At 40.5% G+C, this 18,660-nt stretch overlaps 1 protein-coding gene across 4 annotated transcripts in view; it reads right to left on the bottom strand.

The window, feature by feature from the left end:
- LOC124804956 overlaps nucleotides 1-5,811 on the bottom strand; it is a 34,062-nt gene extending 28,251 nt beyond the window's left edge. The window contains exon 1 of one of the 4 annotated variants that reach the window (XM_047265346.1): nucleotides 5,766-5,811. The gene's annotated coding sequence lies outside the window, so the exon portion shown is untranslated. Of the gene's footprint in view, nucleotides 1-5,312; nucleotides 5,655-5,765 lie in introns of those variants that run through there. The other 3 variants (XM_047265343.1, XM_047265347.1, XM_047265344.1) reach the window with 3 other exon arrangements.
- Nucleotides 5,812-18,660: the final 12,849 nt, after the last annotated feature.

Genomic DNA, 18,660 nt, shown 5'->3' with positions numbered 1-18,660 from the left:
ATCTCGAAGACATACCACTGCTGCAACAATCCTGCCCACTAGGTCCTCTGGTGATGTAACAAGTGTTTCATACATAAGGCCCTTCAGATTCCCCCCCCCCCCCCCCACCCCACAGGAAAAACCATCAAGGTGGCCATGTGACTGATCCACTGTGATCAAGCAAGTGGCCAGGATAGATTGCCTGCAGATGTGCTCACATTTGCCTGCTGCAATGCATGGGGGGAGGGGGGTGGGGGGAGGGGGGCGCTGAAATCGAATGCAGTGACAAATAGGCATGGGAACATCATTCAGTATGTTCGACAGAACGTATCACAGGAATACAAGATATGTGGGACCATAGAGTCAGTTCAGGAGAATGTACGACCCAATTACACAGTCTCCGAAGATGCCAGCCCAAAATTTAAGGGTAAATTAGCATTTTGAGAAATGAGAACACGTAGCACATGAATTAACATCCACCCCCGTAGCAGGTTGTGATTGGTCATCACACCCTTGAGTGAGAATGCAGCCTTATTAGTGAGAAGTATACTCACTGTGAAACTTCTGTCTGGAAGAAATTCCTGCAGAAACCACCACACAAACCCTACAGCACTTTTAGTCTTCCAGTTGTAATGCCTGGATGCAATGGAAATGAAATGGATGCAGTCCTTTGTTGTGTACAATACGCCTGACAAAGGGTTGGGGGACATAAGTGGCATGCGATACACTTCATGTACTTGTTGATGGCATATGCAGCACCCTTTCGAGAATGCTTTCCTCCGCACAACTGTCTGTGTTGTTCACTGGTGACCAGATTCTGGGTTGTGCATGTGGAAGAGCCAGTTTTGCACAATTGGTAATGCAGGGTGCCAAATAATGAATGGCATGAAATATTTCTATCGACAATTTTGCATGATACAATCACATGGCTTCTCATCCACTGCAGTGGGTCACACCATACATCGAATGCTTCTCCGCCATTTTGCAGCATTTGTAGTTAGCCATGTTACTTCCAACGTTTCCAAGCCATGAATGGCGACGGTATCCATGCGCGTTTGCTTAGCAACACCCTCTCTTAATTGTAGCGGCATCCCATGGCTTTGCAGTACCCAGTACGTATGTGATTACTGATCCTTGTTGTATGCCTGATGTGCAATGCCATTTAGTAAACTTTTTTTGAATCATCCTTTTTACTGTATGTCTTCTGACTTCAAATTCATGTAGAAATTAAATATTTAAGGTAAAGAAAACTGTTCTTGCTTGGTGTTGTCTCTGAACTTCTGGAACTCATAAGTAGGAACTTAATCCTGATTTATCAAATACTGTTTATTTATCACACGTAAAAATTGTACTAAAATGATTTCGTGGTTCCAATGAATAAATTAATAATAACATACTGCAAACTGGGCTGTGTTTTTACAGATGAAAGTAATTATTTCCTCTCAAAAATACCTGTCATCAAGTAAATTTTAGCTACCAATAGGACATTTGGCAACTTGAGATAGCTGAGGCTTTTTCAAAGAAGCAACTCTCTTTAATTGTAACCGATTACATTTACCTGCGATAAGAATAAATATCAAGAAGCAACACACAGCAAGAGCTTATGTGACTTACTTGTATTTTGTTAATGTGTACTGATTCTTTCCACATGCCGGAAGGTTCTCCTTGATAGGATGTACATCAATGTGATGGGTGAATAAATCACTGGTCTTACAACACAAAAGCAGTAAACACAAAATTACCATCAAAAAGCAGCACTTTACCTACCTTCCTTCAAGAATTGTAAAAATATTTGTCAAAAATTTGCAATCACTTGCAACAAATAAATTTTATTTCTGTAACAATTTCATGCACCTAGTGTCCTTCAGAAGATTAGTGTAAAAAATAATACCATATCTGTACATGTACTGTCGTCCATATGACACTTGATAATAATGTGTTGATTCTGATTTTCTGAAGAAGGGCACAGGCGCCTGAAACTGGTAAAGAAATAGAATTTCTTTCACGCAACTGTTTAAAAAAAACTGGCCCCACATCAATTTACACTATCTCAATAGAATATTCAATAATTGAGGCACTGCAAGTGTCCACTGCAAGCGGCCGATTCCACCCGTCTGCTTTGACCCATGACGTCACCAATATGGCAGAAACCACCATTCACAACAACTCCCATATGGCGCTTATGACGTCATTACGTAAACGTGACAACAAACACGAAAATAGATCAAAAAACCATCACACACATCATCCTCCAAAAATATAATGAAACTAACGGGGGTTTTTGGGTGGGGACAAACTGAATATAAACACATGCCACTGTACCAAAAGACACAAAACGACAAAATAAAATGACCCCACAACCTTCCCAAATTCCACTACACACCACATCCTCTGGAATCGGTCACTTCCCTTGACCTATATAGCCCAACAGCAACTATTGATATCACATTATAAAACTCCGAAACGATCACCAATGCCACAATTATTGCTTAAAAAACCCTAGAGAAACCAAATTGGAGTCAAACATTTCCCTTGACCTATACATGTCAACAGCAGCTCACAATACCAAAACACCAATACCTACGACCACACACTGGAATCAAACACACTCTTCGACCTATAAAGCTCAACAGCAGTTCACTACACTACCCATGCTACAACCACACATTGGAATCGAACACTTCCCTTGACCTATATATGTCAACAGGAAACAAATAAAAACCAAAAAAATCTCAATCACACACTACAACTCAACAACAACTGCAACAAAAGACATCCCCCACAACAAAATCACAAAACAACCACCACCCCCCACCCCCCTACCTCCAAAATACCTTGCCAGCAACTAAACCCCCCCCCCCCTCCGAGCCACAGCCACCCACCCCCCCCCCGACACCTTCGGCCTATAAATACTACTAACTGCCCTTAAAAAAACCCTAAAAATACAACAGCCCTCAGAGACGCTCTTCCGCAAACAGAACTCGTCTAAATGAGACTGAAGGTTAGAAGAGTGCCTCCAAAAACCCCTCTATTGTATTCGTACACGCCCAGGTCTCACAATTTTTAAACTCAACAGTATGATTACCTGCTAAATGAGTGTACCCCCGCTCACACAACCCCCTATAAGACGAAAATGTGTCTCCAATTATGGTACTCCCCTCTTCTATGAAATCCTCAATTAATCCCACTAATTCCCTTTTTGTCTGCCCCTCCAAAACCCTAAATAACATCCTGAAAAACCACCCCCACACTCCAATACAACAGCCCCCCCACACCCCGATACAACAGCCCTCCCACACCCATACACCAACCACAGACTAACCCCTCCCATACTACTTCCTCCCAAACTGTGACTCGTCAACCTCCACCACCACCCCAGGCCACCCAACTTACCCCTGTACTTAATATACTCCGAACACACTTCACGACAAAATGAAAACCATTCAAGCACAGTCCTCTCACTCACACCAATCCCATGCACACAGAAACTGTGGGAGGGTAACAAAAATGATAAGTCATTAACACAATTTCTCGAATGCTCAACTTAAGACTTCTCGAACCAGGAAGCTCGCCTTATAGAGTGTCATAGGTTATTCCTACGGCACCTCTACATGTAGTCGTCCCTGGTCCGAGATGCCGGAACTTTCGTCAATCACATTTCCTCCAGACAGACAGAGCACTTCACCCCTTTGGCCAACAGCCCAAAAAGCTGGAGAAACTTCATGAGGGACAAAGCACTGTTCCCCCATCTACGCACACAAACACTTGTCAGTCATATCCACACCTAAAATGCATAAACAAATCACACAAGACAAACAGCAAACAACACTACAATAACTTGGGCACAACAAAAACTAAATCGTTAACTCACTGGAAACTATTCCTGCAAATGCATAGTCAACACAAATACCGAACGCGTCAAGGACTAACATGCAACTAAACCCCCATACACCACATAACACGCAACCCATAAAAACCCCAAGTGAGAGCACCACCGACCGCATCGAAACAATACCTATAGACCCGCCACACTCACAAGCTGGATGCCACGCCGTCGTGACGTCACACATCACAATAGGATTAAGTCACGGGTCAAAGCCAACAGGTGGGATCAGGTGCTTCCATTGACTCATCCAAAATAACCATTATCATATAAAATATAAGAGTTCTTTAGACACGATTGAGAATAACAAAGCTATTAACAGTCACTGGCTCACTAGTAAACAAGCATTGTCTGTTGCTGCAGCCAACTGCTACTTTAACCATAGTAAATATATTCATATAATTCCCAAGATCATAACAATATTAAGACTTCGCTGCACATTTTCATTCCTAACTTGTTACATACTGCTGAGAACAGATAGTATATATCGTAGATACACAAATTACACAAAGCAAATAAATCATGGAAGTTACATTAACACAGCAATTGTCATTCGCATCCGACGGTGGTACTTACACCCGCCACCAGTAGCATCAGAGATAGCAGAGCAACTAATTTGTCAAAATAACAGGAGTAACTACTTCTCAGAATGACTGCTGCTGTAGGAGCTGCACTGTAAACAAATATCTGTAGCTACCATGTTAGGCCCTAATCTTATTCAAGTACAGTACACAGAAAATTAAAGCATCATTACTGAAGAAAGTTGTACAGTGAATCTTGCCAACAGGATGAAAAACAGCACAGAATTTCGATATTCAATAACAGACACTAATATAAAAACATAACAGTGAAAGAGGAATGGTATGTAAAAAGAAGAAATAAAGTATAGTAACATACATTCACACACGACAGAAAAGAAATGTTTGAAAAATTAGTTGATAACATAATATGCAAAATCAGTTTATGCTGACAGTAATGCCTGTAGCTACATATCCAAAACAATGTTGTCAAGACATGTATTGGGGAGGGGGGGAGGAGATATTTTGCAGATTCATGAGCTGCGAGTTTTTTCTATATATTCACAAAAACACAGTGCGCTGCCTTACATAAACATTTCACCACACCAGTTTGTAAATAAAACTAACACCTTGTATATCAGACAATGTAGAACAAGAAAATTATTCCTAACGACTTAAGTCTGACTATTTTCCTTCCTCCCAAAATGTTGTCCACGTTATTCTCATTACCCTGATCATTAAAATACGTGCAACAATGCCACAATGTTGCAAATATTGTCGTGTCTACGTAACTAACAGACGTCATAACTTTCGTAGCAACTGATGGTTCCAAAAAGTAAACCTGACTCTCTTACTTTTGCTTTTTTGTACAACTATATTAGATGTGTTTGGATAGTAACACAAAACTACAAAACATGAGCAATTAAATTTACCTCTAGATTCGAAAATACTCCTAATACATCACACTACTCAGCTTCTTGTTACTAAGGATCATCGTAGTATACAGTGTTTGATGGCACTGGTGTCTTCTGGTGACCGCCTGCGATAAAGATAGTGCAATATGCAGCAATCTGCTTACCACAACCAATTCTTTAATACTATTTCTTACGACCATGTACATTAGTTGTTCCACTGCTCCTAGCTTGTACGTTTAATATGAAAACACCTCATACGTGTTTACTCTTGCTACAAGGTCTTAACAATTTGACCTGAACGACACTGACACGTGAAGTCTGTCATAACTCTTTCCACAAAATTAACATTTGTCCGTATACATGCATGTCTGTATTTAAACAGATTATAAAACTAGGTTCGAAATCTCAAATCTAGAGTGTACAATCAATTAAAACATTGTATAAATCATTGCAAAACGCACACAACTTTACCTTCACAACAGTAACTTTTTCCCGCCCACAATAACTTAGTTTACCGCCAACCAGAGATTTATTTACCGCGCTACAGAGATTCATTTTTTTTGCGTACACTGTTAGTAGTCGATATAGTTAACCGAAGACCATGTGGAAGAAATAAGTTTGATGAGGAACTAGATCACTATAATGAGATGAAACTTTACACTTTTCGAAATAAAACACGTTATATCACGTTACATACTTGGGATGACAACCCCCGCAACACCTCGAACGAACCAGCTACTCAATTACACACTAAACATTTTCATTCTGAGAAGTTATTAAATAAATTTGAAAATAGTCCAGTGTTATGGCCGATTCTGTAGAGTTGAATGTGTGAACTTAACATAAAGAGACATTTATAAGTGCTTATGAGCAATACCAATGCCTCAATCTCAAACCAGATCACTCAAATTTAAGGGAAAAAGATGTTGGCCGGATTACTATTTTGGTAAAAGATGTTTAGTTATTCTTAAAATAGAAGTTGTTATATACCTTATAGGCTCCTGCACTGTGTATAATATATTGAATCATTTCCCCTATGGCCTTGCCTTGAGTGAAGCATTATATGCCGACGATATAACTTTATATTCAGCGATGCGGAAGGCCGTAGATAAAAATCGATGTGAACGAGCGTTATACCACGAAAATACTGGTGACAATATTTCTCTACATAGGTCGAAGTAAAATGATTTGTATTTGAACAAGAGCATATTATAAAAAATTAATATTCGTAAAGATTTTCCCCCCTGTGGGGGGCAATGAAACCTACCAGAATAACATACTGTAAGTTATATCAACACAATACACATGGCTGCGTAGGACGCCTTGAAATAACAATGATACAACGAATTATTGCTTGTTGATTTCTGAGACGCACCTGGCAACTGGACACCATGCAATCTAATTGGGAAATGCTCTGCAATACAAAGATGAGAAATGGTAAAAAATGGAATCTGTGCACTACAATTTGTGGCAAAGAGAATAAACAAATAGCGCAATTTGACAACAAAAGGTTAAATTTTAGGTTAATAGAGGGGAAACTAAAAGAATACTGTGACTGTTGTTCATGAAAAGTACGTAATTAGCAAAACTGTTGAGCCTCTTTATGGCGCAATCCCTCTCCACTTTCAGGTAACGTCTCTCTATCTCTTTCGGTATTATCCGATTTTCAGGTGCTATTTACGACCCCTTCCATATAAAATTCTATACAACCCTTATGGAGAGCAGGTGTGCGTTGTGGCCAAAAACTTAAGGAGGTTCGTGTTCTCTTCTCTTTTTCTTTGGACCAGGGTTTCTCACATACATCAAAGGTCCCTATGAAATAGCAGTTTTAATAAGACAAATAGTATTACCACAGTCTAATGCGTATAATCACAACATTCTCTTGTGCGAAAGTTGTTACTATTTGACAGCTGGAACGACACTAGCGCAGAAAGTAATATGCGTTGTAGGCATAATGTTTGTTCTTAATTATTTTGTACTTGATTAACAAAATAGTTAATATATCTTCCGTTCCGTGTGTTGATATATTATCAAGAGACAAGAATAATCTCAAAGGACATGTAAAAACAGCCAAACACACAGATTCAAAGACAAAAGCTACAACTTATTCATGATTAAATATTTTCAGATACGTGTGTATTGGAACTTACTGCGCTGAAATCAAGAAAATACAGACACGTATTTCATGCACGAAAAGCGTTTATTCCTGCTGTTCTTTGTTGTTATTATCATAGGTATTTTCCTTGGCATTTAAATTTTTTTATGGAGTCTTTATGATTCGACCATTTTTATATTTCAATCGACTTCCTAATACACGAATATTTTCGTAAATATAATTACTCTTGCCTCAAAAGCAAATGTGTTGAAGGTTCTTGCTGTTTGTGGCTCAGATTTAGTAACAAGCGTGGGATTTGTTTCTTCTGTGTTGGGAAAGAGTTTTGTTGCTTTTGGCAACTTATTATCAAACCTATGTGGTTTCGCTTAAGCTACAGGCATGGTGGCTTATTTGTTACGTTAAACAATATAGATATTAAATTCCATATAAGTTTCCTACATTCCACATTCACTGATTTGGCTGACAGCGAGGTAAATAAAACTCCACATTGTTGGATAGGTAAATGGCGTCTTTCTGCAAAAGGACAGGCCTTCTGAAGTTTTAGCAAATTTTTGTTATTAAAGGAAAAAGGCAGTACTCAGTAAATTTATGTAAGTTAGAAGAGAATCGCAAATAAACTGAACTTTAATGTACCATTTTGTATCTCCAAGGGTTCTCAGGACACTAAATAATTACAAATATGGTGTAATCTTTTAATTATTGTCGATTTTTATGGCACTACATACATTCCCTATTGTAAGAAGTATGTTATAAATCAGTATAAACGTTACTTTTCGCACTATTCGATGTCGTATTCAGAATTGTCGCTTGCTGGCTGCTTCGGGCGCTGCTCTCGCTGGGGTAACAAAAACCAGACGGAGTGTCGCCACTGTTATGTTAGACTGAGGTTTTACAATGATTTAAGTGTCTGTAGTGGCAGTGTGAGTAAATAGTGTTGATTATGAACTAATAGAGTTAGTACTGGTTATATTTGTACCACTGCTGCTGTTGCCACTAACAGTGCTAATAGGAGTAATAACAGTAACTATTATTATTATTATTATTTTGACCATAATAACAAGAATGGTAGTTGTAGGTAAAAAAGCGTTTATAGATGTACAAAAGATATGGTTTCTGATACAGCGAGTTATGGGGAAGTAGAATTTAAGAACACAGCACCAGCTAAGAATAGTGGGAAATGAGGAAGTTCCACCATCACTGTCTCTCTGCTATTTTCTTTCAGTACAAAAAACCGGGAATATGTTGGTATACCAAAACTTTGGTAAGGAAGGCGGAATAAGGATTGAGGCAGCTGGTTGCCCACTTTTACGTCAGAGTCTTTTAAAGAGACCATATTCGCCTTTTTGCGCTTTTCAGGTCGATTTTTCAGCTACTTCCCTCTTTCCCCTGTTACGGCAGGTTTCGCTACTTATACAAAACGAATTCTGAAGGCCACTAAAGTTTTGACAGTTGGTTTATACACTTTGACACATTTACATACTTTGACATATATAAGCAACACTTAAGTATACATGATATAAGGTTAATACAAAATCGTTTTCCACCAACCCGAGTTCACACTTTACACAACTTGATATAAAATGTACAACTTTTTTACCTAAACCTAGAGTATAGCAATAAATGCAATGAGTCCTGTCTGACTTCCCACACAGTCAGTACCACCTTGTAATATTGGAAGCAGGCTTGCAGATTCCATCAGTAAATTACATTCCCTGCCACCGCTGGGAATTTCAAAAAGCAAAGTCATCTGACTTCTCTAGAAACCTTGATAAGATCTTCTTATGGATTCCTGCCTTGAGCAGCAACTATGGAATATTTGTGGGTGCACAGCAAGAAAGTTTACTTTCAGAAATTACTGGAAGGAATGCATTCCTGTATGGTCAGTGATAAACTGTATGAGGACTTCCTCTCAACTGGAGGGCAATAAACAGCAGACAAACTGCTGCATAGTCTAGACACCATGCACAGCCAGTAATGGCTGGACACTGTCAAAAAACTAGACTTCAAACAATCAAGCAGACAAGTCCGGTCCCTGTTACGCAACTTTTCGGGGTGCAAATCGAATAACAAGCAGCAACATCCTCATAAAACCGAATACAGCTGCTGCAAACATCATCTCGACAACTAAACCATTTATTTTCCGACCTCACACCACACAAGTTTAAATGAGAAATGGGAATTATAATGGCAGAATGTCCAATCATAGCCCATATTCTCTCCTCTTCATTCCTGAACATATTTCAACAGCTTTACAATACATTACATCAAGTGAAGCTCCAGCACTGTGGTAAATATGCTAAAACATGGTTAGCCCAAATTTTCCCCAAGATTCTGAAAAAAGGGTCCATTCCACGATTAATGAAACAGATGAAGATCATTGGTATCTTAAAACCAGGTAATGCCCACAACAAATCTCAGAGTTATACCATTCTGAGAGCATAACAGAACACACGCTGAGTTACGTGGAAAGATTTCTGTGAAAAATACCATTCCATCCAAACCAAAGCTCTGTGGAGCAAGAACTTTTATTGACAACTTACATAGAAGATGGCTTCCAGAAGCAACCAAAGATTTCTGCTGTATTTATTGACCTGTCTGCAGTTTATGCCAACTGACACACAATTTCAGGTAATTATAAGCAGCACCATTAGTGACAAAAGGATCTCCAACAATGGCCTACATCAAGGCTCAGTCCTACCTTTACTGTTATTTAACTTGTACGTCGTAGATATCCCAGCCACTCAGTCATTGAAGTTTGGTTATGCTGACAACTGGGTAACGCAACACAGCACAAATAGAACACAGCACAAACAAACCAAGTTCATCAGAGATATATTAACAAAAGACTTAAGTGTGTAAAATGAGACAAATCATAAATGGAGACTGAATTAATTTGCTTTCATCTGAGTCATATACTAGCCAACTGAGAACTGGAAATATTTTTCGATGATCACCACCTGGCCCATTACAGATATCTACAGTGCTATGGAGTTACATTTTACAGAACATTCTCATGTAAACAGCATTTAAAGAAGACTGCAGGTAAATTGAGGTCAAGAAACAATATTCTGGAAAAGTTTTGTGGTATAATCATTCACCCTCAACCTTGTCTATTTAGCGGCAGTGTATTGCAGTCTGGATAAACAGCAGTCACATGAAGGTGGTAGATACACGACTAAATCAAACAATAATGGTTGTTACTTGCACAATGAAGTCCACCCCGTGTTCTGCCTACCTACCCTGAGCTGCATTCCACAATCTAACCTGAGAAGAAAGAATAATCTTCTCATGGAATGTAAGAAAATCTGATACAACTAGCAGCTGCCAATTATGACATGTCTAGATCAACAGATTCTACTCCAGACTCCGCCACTCAGGACAGCTAGCAACCTGGTTCAGTCTCCATAAAACGTGATGGTACCAGAGCTTCAGTGCTTTCTCCATGCTAACAAGAAACTGTGGGAATATGCTCTGCCTCATAGGACACAGAGTACACTTGTTGGAACTACATGTAAAATAATACCCCTGACAAGTGATTTCTCTTCACAGAGCACAATCTTGGACTCTGTTGTGTGAGAAGGCATTGTGGTCTATGCTGTCTTGTAATGCAGATGTGTCCTGTTATTCTGTAATATTTGTGAAAATAAAGTGTCATTATTTCGCTATGCCACGTCACATGTCTATTGCATGTCCTCTGTACCATACAGGAGTACAATGGTGATCTATGATGATCGCAAATTACGGCACATACGCCTTCAACTGGATACCGAACAACAACAATGCAGCCAATGGCCAGCTATGTGTGTCGCTATTCGCAATATTCGCCCACGAGTGCAACATTATATCATACGGTGCTCTATAACGAAATTTCCAACAAAGTGTTTTAGTAAAAACTGATAGTGACACTTGTCAGTGAAGGAAATCAACAAACGACGTCGGTGCCGACAATGGCGTCCTACTGCGGACTTACTGTGCAATTTTGACACCACCACCACTTCGCATGTGGTGCATACTGAACATTTACCATGTGTTCTCCCATACACTGGATTACCTACCATGAGTGATAGTTCTACCACGCTGTGTGAACCAAATCTCAAATTGGTGCCACTGCAGCTGCCCATGCAATCGCAATTCACTCATGCTATCAATCTCGCTGCACAAGGCAATGTGACATACAACTGCATTATCACCATACATGCTTCCATGGCAACAGATTTAATGAACCACTGATTTCAACCCTTAGCCATTTGGCATTCAACTAAAGCTTCCACCATTACATTTGGCTCAGCTCTTGTATGGTTTGCCATAGTGCATAGCATCCTTTCTGCCCACAACGTCACAAGTGACATGCAGAGTTGTTTAGTGACATCGTCCTGGCGCCAAAGGCAGAAAAAAATTCGACAGGAAGATCAAAACTACTATATCGTCTCTCCAGGACACTGGATCTCCAATTAAAACATGTAATACACAATGAACATTTAATGGACAACAGGCCCTCTCAACTATGGTGTCAACTATGCGGTTAATGCCTGATCATGTATTATGGACATTGTAGGTAGCCAAACTCCCAACTCAGGTTCAAATTGCAAAGATCATCAAAGAGTGGGAGACATTTGATCATAAACTTAAATTGGCCATCAGAAGTTTCGCTGTTATGCAACACAATGTATCAAATTTGATGATAACAACGCCACCGCATACAGCCAGTACCATCAGTCTCAATGTACTTTACTTACAACACCTGCTGAGACAATGTGCAATGTGACTGTCCCTGTTGATTGCCGACCGCAACTTTATAGCCCCTGCCCAGAACAGTGACCTCCCCATCCTGCCGAGACGACAACTGGCACATTCAGGAGGACGACGGTTCAATCCCGAGTCCGGCCATCCTGATTTAGGTTTTCCGTGATTTCCCTAAATCGCTCCAGGCAAATGCCAGGATGGTTCCTTTCAAAGGATACGGCCGACTTCCTTCCCCATCCTTCCCTACTCTGATGAGACCGATGACCTCGCTGTCTGGTCTCCTTCCCCAAAACAACCAACCAACCGACAACTGGCAACCATGTTCTGCTGGGTATGCCGGCCGCGGTGGTCTCGCGGTTCTAGGCGCGCAGTCCGGAACCGTGCGACTGCTATGATCGCAGGTTCGAATCCTGCCTCGGGCATGGATGTGTGTGATGTCCTTAGGTTAGTTAGGTTTAAGTAGTTCTAAGTTCTAGGGGACTGATGACCACATCTGTTAAGTCCCATCGTGCTCAGAGCCATTTGAACCATTTGAACCATTTCTGCTGGGTATCTCCACTACTGCTGGTATCATGCAAAGTTTGGTGGCGCCTCCCGTACCTGTTAACCACCGTGCTCAAGCGGATGTTGAAAGTTGGGCTAATTTACTTACTGGTGTCATCCTTGATGCGATCGTCAGATACACGAACCAATAAACAGGTGTTACCAAGGATCTTTACTCCAGTCAGAGATTCTACATTTCGATAGGTGCCATTGAACTTAAGCTCTTTCATTGGCTAGCTGTACCTGGCAGAAGCGTACAGAGAGAGTTATCAAAGTTTGGAGGAGATTCGGGAGACTGAATAAGACGGAGTTGAAAGCTTCAGCCTCGTGACGAATCTCATATGGCTTAAGACCCTGATATGTTGACGTAATTTTGACGATTGAACTGCCAGAGCACAAATGTAATACTTTGATTGCTTTGCTCCAATTCGTGATGCATATGAACAGTTCGCAGAAAATTTGTAAGGAGAGAGCTATTGCACCAGGGGTAACATCATTTTAAATGTAGTGTTTCCATGTTTCCATGATAGGTAAGTTTACCAGAAGTACATACTCTTAAAACCAAAGGAATATGAGACAAAACATTGTACTCTCCACGTTTAAATGGACAATGACACACTTCAAAAGGTGATACAAACAAGATCTGATGAGATTGCTGTAGCATATCTTCGTCTCCACGACCTGCAGCCAACTGCAGCCATCGATAATGGCTCCACCACCCTGATGCCACAAAGCCTTGGCATGCCCATCTTGCAGCAAGTGCCACAGCCTACACTATCTTTGCACAGCAATAAGGTCAGTAATGCGCTTCCCACATGTGAGCACCTCACTTCAACCCTACCCATTCTGCATCGGCAGCCATTCGCAGACCTTCCACAAGTGACTTTCTCCAAATGTGCAGACACAAACAGTACAGTACAAGGATTCCTTACGATGCCAGGGCGCCCAGTTCAGCACAGACAACGCTGGCTCCCACCTGATAAACTTTGCAAAGTGGAAACAGTGGTGATGATCTTTTAAAAGCTTGAATAGTTCGACCCTCAGACAGCTCGTGTGCTTCACCCATCAAGTGAGTGTCTAAAAAAACGGTTGTCTGCGCCTTTGTGGCTATTACACAGTCCTTAATGCATTCACTGTCATCCACAGTTACCCAATATCTAACACACAGAACTTTACTCACTATCTTGCAGGCATGTCTGTATTTAGGATATTGGACTGTAAACTGGCTTATCACAAAATAACGATGCACGCAGATGACGTTCAGAAGAAGGCAGTCATTCCACTGTCTAGTTTGTCTGAATATCTTTTTTATGCAGTATGGCCTAAGAAACACATCCAAAATGTGGAAATGATCTCAGATAACATCCTCCTTGAGCTACCCTTCTACTATGCATACTTGGATGGCATCCTCGTTTTCTCGCAAGATAATGACACATACAAGGCTCATCTCAAACAACTTATCGATGTCCTCACTATGATTGGTGAGATAATCAATGACGAGAAAAGCTAACTAGAACAAACCGAAGTTACTTTTCTGGGTCATGTGGTTTCGGCTGTTGGTATGCACCCAATGCCACAATGAACAGAATAAATCCATCAGCTATCTCCTCCCTGAGACTATCAAGAATTACACCATTTCCAAAGGGACGAGAAATTTTTACTGGCGCCACGTAACGAAAGCAGCTACTGTTAAAGCAACACGCAGACAGCCTTCAAAAAACTGGAGTGCTTTACTCAGGCGACAACCTGGCACATCCACTCCCTCTCAGAGAGTTGTTAACATGGACACGAATAACTGAATTGGTGCAGTCCTTCAACATGAGGCAGTAGGCACACAACCACCCCTTAGATTATTTTCCTGGAAACCCACTGCCTCACAGAGCAAATGCTTGGCATGTGATCATGAATGCCTTGCAGCCTATGAGGAAACTGCCAGTTTAAAAATAATGCTGGAGGCTGATCATTAATCTCCTAAACAGACTACATGCCACTAGTGGGTTCCATCTATGACCCATCAAAAGACTTATCCTCAAGCTGTTTCCGATACTTCACTTACATTTCTCAATTCTTGATGGATGTACATCATGGCAGGGATTGTTTGACCTCTCACAGAACCAAGCTCATCCTCAAGTACCACAACAATTTCAGAAACTTTTTTTTTTACTACATGCACAACTTAGCCCAACCTGGCATCCGACCAATGACAGAACTAGTTACCGATCGTTTTATGTGTACAAATATCAAAAAAGAAAATGGACATAAATATATCTACCTTGTCACAGAAGCAAAGTAGGATGATATGCACAAGCACCTCATGGACAACTTACCATACCAAAAGGACGGTTTCAATATGTCCACATAGGACTCCTTCCTGAATCCAAGGGTTACTGATAATACTGCCTATCACTGACCAAATCACATCTTTGGTTGAAGCTGTTCCTCTACATGACACTACAGTACAGTCTATTTCGACACCTGAATTTCTCGCTTCAGATGCCCTGTATCCATTACCACAGACCAGTATCGACAGTTCGAGTTCACTTTGTTTTCTGCACTATGTGCTCTCTGTGGTACCCACCATTCCTGAACTACAGTGTACCACAAGCAAAGCAACAGCGTAGTCAAATTGTAGCACCACATACTAAAGACTACTTTAACGTGCCACTGTAAGTTACTGGATGGAAGCATTGCTGTGGCTGCATCTAGGCATACATACTACACACAAGAAAGAACTATATGCATTCCTTGTTGAATTATTTGACTAACCTCTCGCTTGCCCCGCCAACTTCACGCTTCAACCACCTCCAATGGATTCTACTGAAATTCCTGCTCTCATTAGAATAGTTAAAGAACACATTACTTATGGCAAAATCCCACCTCCACAACCTCAAAGTACCCTAGAAATTTAAGGCCACACAGCAACCTGTCCACATTGCAGCAACATCATAATCTGTGATGATAGAATTCGACTTCCTCTGCAGCCCACTTAAACAAGCCTGCAGAAGATGTTAAAATGTAGTGCACACGCCTTTCACATCCTCCTCAACAGCAAACCCACCATAGTATTACTAAGCTACTTAAAACGAGAGTGGATGCTTCCATATGATCTGTCCACCATTAACACATTGAAGTTGCCAATACACGTGAAAATGCAACCACACTTACTGTGCCCATCACCGATTTCATAGTCATGTTGGATGCCAGCAGTTTCCAGCCCAACAACATGAGTGTCAGATTAATAGACAACCTCATTGTCGAAGGCAACCACCCTGAATGCCACACTTGGAACAAGTCCATTAGACGCCACTTCACCCATTATTACATACTGTCCTGCCAATGTTAATACAGCAGCCATCTCATCACATCCATTCTCCAATGGCTTCCTCATGATTATCATTCCTTGAACTGCATTACCCATCACAACAGTAACAACAACAAATGGGGATGATTTATCACAACCTGATCTCCACAAAATGCTGGTGCCACCAATCAGTGTGGGACAATCTCTCTTTGCTCACATGTTGCTGCCCCAGCCTGCATACCTACATGACTTTAAACTCCATGGACATGCAGTGTGATGAAACCCTCACATCCTTCCTCACAATGCTCCTCACTACGGAGGCGGGGGGCAAGGGGAAGGGTGAGAAGGGAAAGGTTGGGGAGGGAACTCTGTGGGAACTACATGCAAAGTATGCCACTGACAAGTTGTTTCTCTTCACACAGTACAATCATTGATTCTGATGCATGGGAAGACAGCACAGTCTATGTTTCCTTGTAATATGGATGTGCCCTGTTATCATGAGCTATTTGTGAAAATAAAGTGTCGTTATTTCAGTACACTGTGTCATGTCTTTATTGTATTGTCACCTATACTATACATGACTACATACTTAACAGGATCTGTACCAACCTTGGGAGATGTTATGACCTAATTTACTCTCAGACGCATTGTGGAAGAGTGCCATAAGAATTCGTGCCCTGGAAACCCCTCAGACTTCTGAATACAACAGCAAAAGTGGTAAATTATATAAACAATATGGCTGTTAATGTGTAAATTACGTAGATATTGTATTATGTTGTATTTGTATTTCTACAGAGATATGTAATTGTAATATGATTAATAATAATGTGGAGTTTGAATTGCATATGCCAAATAACTTGTTGTTAAGGTACTCACATCGCCAGGTGGCACTATCGAGTAATTTCCAGGTCAAGACAATCTGTAAAGGCGTGATGTGCCCATTGTACCGAGACAGTGCGTCAAAAAGTTTTATTAGTGAAAAATGCCTACTAGATACATAGTTTGGTGACCTCATAACCATTGTAGTGACTGTAAACCCATTGCCATATGTTCACTATGTCAGTTAAAACTACATTTACGCTTCAGACCGGATATTATGTGCATTAGAACAATAACTTTAGACCTCTGGTCATCATTCCCTGGGAACATAATCTAATTTTGAGGATCTCGCACACATAGAAATTACAGAGGTGGCCATCCCCACAATCGATCCTTTTTGTACCCAAAAATCACTTGATAATGGGAAAATGTCGGTTCTACACAAACGTCTAAAGAATGTGTAGTTAAAATTTATGCCATTTGCTATGGTCAGTTGTTTAGATAATTGCGACCCAATGTGCAAAAACGGTTAAAAACCGGTTTTTGTGGTTTTCTTCATAACTTGAGTAAGTTTGAACCTCTGTAGCTCGTTAACAGATAGAGATATAGAAGAGAGTCTTGACGTTCTCCCAAGATCATCTTAGGATCATATGATAAAAATGGCGACAATTTGCCATGAACAGAATGTGGCTATATCCACAACTCGTACTCTTCATAGCAAAAAATAATAGTTTTTGGAGATTTTCTCAGGGACGGCCTATGAACAAATGGCGCCGTTATAAGCCACCTAGGACCCATACTAGACCACACCTTATGCAAAACCACCAACGATTTGCTCAGTTTACCTGCGCTGGAGGAAGAGTATAATGTTTAAATTTAGAATCTGAACTGTAGGATAGCTCCAGTATGTCCTTTCTTCTGGCAGGTATACAAATTGTCACTAGGCCGATCGCTACACAAAACACTTAACTCCTGATATCTGTGATCAATACAACCTGACATATGACTCCATGAAAAATCGCATTTTCACATGTGGCTATATGGAACATATTGTTACCAATGCATGGACCAATAGTGTGTGTCTAGCAACTAACAGCTGTATCCAGAAACTCCAAATAACGGCTTACGAGTATACCTTTATGTTCACTAACAAATAAACGTTTCTGCAGAGACAGAAGTATTTTAAGATGACCTTAAATTTAACTGACAACTCACGGGTGTTCTTGGTTCATCCTGATCAGCAGTTGTGATATTAATTTTGATGCAGGAATAACATGGATTCGTGAATGCACATTACAGAGACAGTCACCTTCCACTGGAATATTTATCTGTAGCAAGGAAAATTAAACTAATTAAGGCTGTTGTAACGTAAAACACTTAACAGAAGAAAGACGACTTTCAAAATATTTAGCAAACTTCTTGAGTGTGTCCCAAATTGCATGTTGTTGTTCTTGTGGTCTTCAGTCCTGAGACTGGTTTGATGCAGCTCTCCATGCTACTCTATCCTGTTCAAGCTTCTTCATCTCCCAGTACCTACTGCAGCCCACATCCTTCTGAATCTGCTTAGTGTATTCATCTCTTGGTCTCTCTCTACGATTTTTACCCTCCACGATGCCCTCCATTAGTAAATTGGTGATCCCTTGATGCCTCAGAACATGTCCTACCAACCGATCCCTTCTTCTAGTCAAGTTGTGCCACAAACTCCTCTTATCCCCAATTCTATTCAATACCTCATCATTAGTTATGTGATCTACCCATCTAATCTTCAGCATTCTTCTGTAGCACCAAATTTCGAAAGCTTCTATTCTCTTCTTGTCTAAACTATTTATCGTCCATGTTTCTCT

This window comes from Schistocerca piceifrons, chromosome 7 (genome assembly GCF_021461385.2).
Source record: "Schistocerca piceifrons isolate TAMUIC-IGC-003096 chromosome 7, iqSchPice1.1, whole genome shotgun sequence".
Lineage (NCBI taxonomy): Eukaryota > Metazoa > Arthropoda > Insecta > Orthoptera > Acrididae > Schistocerca > Schistocerca piceifrons.
Note: the sequence above shows the minus strand (reverse complement) of the source record. Positions and strands in the feature narration are given on the sequence as shown.